At 38.5% G+C, this 4625-nt stretch overlaps 1 pseudogene; it reads right to left on the bottom strand.

The window, feature by feature from the left end:
- Window positions 1-3535: 3535 nt before the first annotated feature.
- Window positions 3536-4197, bottom strand: LOC142081931 (ribosomal protein uL30-like; annotated as a pseudogene).
- Window positions 4198-4625: the final 428 nt, after the last annotated feature.

The raw sequence follows: 4625 nt of genomic DNA, 5'->3' as shown, positions 1-4625 counted from the left end.
AATAAGACTATTTAATACAAAAATCTTCTGGTTTTACTCCAAATATGGATACTATTTGTCAGAATGAAAATTTTATTGGCTTAGGAGAAGCAGTATTCTGTTCTGAGATGGTAAGGAACTTCGAATATATCCGTGCTCTAAAAAGTCACTGTCTCATGAGTTCTATGCTTGATACCTCTCAATGATATCAAGTGTGCATATCTACAATTTTATTACATTTATTTCTAATTTCACTCCTGCAATCACAACCTGAGCTGTCAGGCTCAAGCTGTGTTCTCTTTGTGTCTGTCATCACTACTAATAAGGATTTGCATGCCAAATTAGGCCCTTGGTTACAGATGAAATTCCATTACTTTCAAATTATGTCCTCAGTGATAACTCCATAATTTCATAACCTTCATTTTGGTGGTACACCTGTAACTAAATGGATTTTAAACCTGATCCAAAGGTTATTGAAAACAATGAGTGTCTTTATACTGACTTCAATTAGCTTTAAATAAAGGCTTTATTTAACAACTCTGTTAATGAAGTGCTAGAAGGATTAATACCCCTCTCATTCTCTCTTAGCTATGTTGGTTATTAACAACAATAAAAAGTATTACTGGTTCTTTTTTAAGAAAGCAAATTTTAAACAACTCTCTGAAGACATGCATGAAAATAACAGCGTCTTACAAATTTATCCTTAAGAGCAATGTACACAGAAGGGTCACTATTTTGCAAAAAAGAATTGTTTTTTAGTAAGCACAGTGTGTAGCAAAATTGTACTTTAGGTTTCAATAAGTCTTATTTCTTCAGTGTAGGAATGGATGTCTTTAACACTAAAAAGAGAGTAAAATTTCATTAGCACATATTTTTGAAAGAAAAAAATGGAGAAAATTATCCATCTGATAAATATATAATGTACATGAATGTTTGATAACAACTCTAAAATGTTTTTTTGGATACTGTGGGACAGAGCTCTGGCTGGCAAGGTCCCTGCCCTGATGGATGTGTTATTGTGCGTGATTACCACCACCCTCTTGTTTAGAGAACAGTTGGCCCTCACTGCTCCTCTTGCTCACCTTACTGCACACTGGCTTTTTTAACTTGGTAGATCCCTTTCTGCTGGCTCCTACTCAGTCAGCCCCTTTCCAGCCTGTTATGATGCATACAGTTATTCTTGTGGAGCTTCATAAAGCTTCTGTTGACTAATATTGACTCCAGGAATTCTCCACTTATTATCAGCCACCAGACATCAAGCCATTAGTTATCATCCTTTGAAGCTGATAGTCTACCCCATCTTAAATCCATCTAACAGTCCATACATTCAGCGTGGTGTACTAAGGTGAATCTTAAATAAATTGAAAGTGGTTTTTGGTATGAGCACTTGTAACACTCTGCAATAGGAACATGCTTTCTGGAAATACAGAAAAAAGTAATATAAATTTTAAAATGCTCTTAAGTTGGTTATTAGACTATATATACATAAAATGCTTTGTGATACTTCAGCATATTCTTAATTTGGATTTTATCTGACTTTGGATAAACACATGTACTTTATAAAAAGAAGTTGTCTGCTTATTTTTGTAAAGCTTAAGGTCAGGAGGAAAAAAAAACGCCTCTATAAGCTGCTTTTATTCTAAAAAATACTGTTACTATGACTACTTGAGTAGCTTTTAAGGTGATGTCCTTTTTATTTAAAGTATTTTTAGAACTTTAGTTACCCTAACAACAGGATACACTTAAACCAGCAACTTCTAAGAAGTTTTTTCTTGTTTGCAAAGAAACTCTCTTGTCTTTCTTTTTCTTTTCTGATGAAGAACTTCCAGTCATTAAATGCTTGAAAGGATAAAAGAAACAAAGCTTCAAAAACATGTTTCACATATTTATTTCCCCTCAGCAGCTTCAGTCCAAGGAGCAGCAGGTAACTTATATTGATAATTTCACTGGATTTTTACTATAAGCAGATCAGATGATCAAGATGGAAGAGTATGACAAATATTTTTGGCTGTCATACCATAATGATTTATTATTGTATTTCAGTAGATAAATATTTTTAAAATAGGTTGTATTTCCTAACTAATCTGCCTTACTTCAGTTAATCATACGGAGTAAACATTGCCATGCTCCATTCCTATAAGAAAAAATGTTTAGTTTTTCTTATTCAAACTAATGTTTTTATAACACATGAATAGCATAGAGTGCTAGAACAAGCATCTATCTCACTCACCTTCTAACGGTCAATAGTACATGTCAATGGAAGAGTATAAGAACTAGGTTAGTCATTCTTTTCTGCTACTCTCTTCCACTTTGATGATATGCAGTACAAGTACTCTGCTAAGCAGAAATAGTAGCTTTTATTTGGATGACTTTTGCATCTTTTTTTTTTTATTTTTCTAGTGGTTTTTTTAGCATTTTAGTGAAGAGCTGTGAATATTCTCCATTCATTGTGAGAATAAAAGTTATTCCTTATCTTTCTTCTGAATTTACCGCCTGCTCCTTTCAGCTTATGACCCCTAACTGTTACATTGGAAGACCCAGTGAACAGTTGTTCTCTGAGTCAGTTTCTCCATGCCAGTCTTGATTTTAAAGACCTCTGTCATGTTCATCTTCAGTTACCTCTTCCAGGCTGAAGAATATTATTCTAGGAACTATACACTGAATGTATGGACTGTTAGATGGATTTAAGATGGGGTAGACTATCAGCTTCAAAGGGTGATAATTAATGGCTTGATGTCTGGAGGCTGGTAATAAGTGGAGAATCCCTGGAGTCAATATTAGTCAACAGAAGCTTTATGAAGCTCCACAAGAATAACTGTATGCATCATAACAGACTGGAAAGGGGCTGACTGAGTAGGAGCCAGCAGAAAGGGACCTGCCAAGTTAAAAAAGCCAGTGTGCAGTAAGGTGAGCAAGAGGAGCAGTGAGGGCCAACTGTTCTCTAAACAAGAGGGTGGTGGTAATCATGCACAATAACACATCCATCAGGGCAGGGACCTTGCCAGCCAGAGCTCTGTCCCACAGTATCCAAGTGAGGCATGCAGGGCAGGCCCAGGTATGGCAGCCAGGTTCAGCCAGGTCCAGATCATCAGGCAAGTCCATGGTTGATGAAGAAGGTTCAAGGTAAAGCTAGGAAGTCAGCCTGCAGATCAGGCGCAGGCCTGCTGATGGTAGCTAGGATCGGAAACAACCCTATGACTGCTAGGCAAATCCGGTCACGAGAGGTCTGATGACAAGCCTGGAAGTCAGTCCACAGGTCAGGGGTCCATGGCCAGACACAGACATGGCACATACAGGATATCTCAGGCCAGGACTAAAGGTTTCAACCTGGGCTTAAATGGAGCCCCTGGTCCAATGGAAGGAGGTTTGAGGGGTGGAAGCTATAAGGAGGCTGCTTAGGGCCATTAAGGCCTCTTAGTGCTGTTATGGCCCTGACAGTATCCCCTTCTTCTTAGCACTGGGAGGCCATACCTGGCATATTGTATCCAGTTTGGGGATAAATAAGAGGAAGAAATAAGAGAAATGTGGAGAAACTGGAAACCTTGATAGCTGGCAGCTACAGAGATGGCCAGGGTCTAAAACACATGTCCTGCAAGGAGTGGATGAAGGAACTGAGCCTGTTTAGTATATTGAAGAGAACGATTCTTTCATCTCTGCAATCAGTCTTACTAATTTGTTTGAGGAAACCCACTTAATTATATGCAGCATAACAAGCTGCTTACGGATGAAATGGCAACAGAAAATTTTTTACTTTTCCAAAATGCTTCCCAGTGGACAAAATTTTAGGAATAAAGTGTTCCAGGAAAAAAATACCACACTCTTCTAAATGGGCTTTTATCAATCATCTACTCCATTTAACTGGGATCCTCTTCTCAATCTTTGCTTGGACTAGTTTCAGGATGAGCTCTTTAAAGATTTCCAATTAGGGTAATATGCCCCATAATGTTCCACAATCCACAGCATCTGCAGGGAGAATTAGGCCATTTTAATGAACATTCCATTGAAAATTGTTCTCAACAACATCACTCTTCATGCCCTTAGAACAAAGTCTAGTCTGCACTCCTGATGTACAACAATCTCTCCAGGTTTCTGTCCCACATACCTTAGCTGAACCTTATCTCAGTGTTTACACCAGCAATCTTGAACAAAAGCCTCAAGGCTTTTAAAGTGGATTTATTTCTCCTTCTGTTTTTTCTGCATGTTCAGGAGCACTTGCATTACCTGGGTGACCTTGTGATCCCTACAGAAAAATCTCTGGTGCAGCAGGACCTTTTTTTTTGGGCTTAAGCTCCAGCATGTTGTTTCTTCATTTCCCAAATGAATGAAGGCAAAACACCCTTTCAAGCTTCTTTCTGCTCTTTCTTCACAACAGCTCTTATTAGAGTGCTTAAGCACAGGCGGTTACACCCATAGAAAGGGGGTGGGAGGGTGGCAGCATGCTCTATGCCCTGAGCTCATGACTGAGATGTTCATTGTGCAGTCATTTCTGGGACGAAGGGACAAACAAAATAGCAGCGCACAATTACTTGAATCTCTGAGCTACAGAAATAATGAAGCCAAACTCCTCTGTAGTGGCAGATAGTATGACAATGGGCAACAATCACAAGTTGTAGCTTGGAAGGTTGAGACTGGACATGATGTCGTGG

Source organism: Calonectris borealis, chromosome 4 (assembly GCF_964195595.1).
Source record: "Calonectris borealis chromosome 4, bCalBor7.hap1.2, whole genome shotgun sequence".
Classification (NCBI taxonomy): Eukaryota; Metazoa; Chordata; class Aves; order Procellariiformes; family Procellariidae; genus Calonectris; species Calonectris borealis.
The sequence above is the reverse complement of the archived record's forward strand: the minus strand, read 5'-3'. Positions and strand labels throughout refer to the sequence as shown.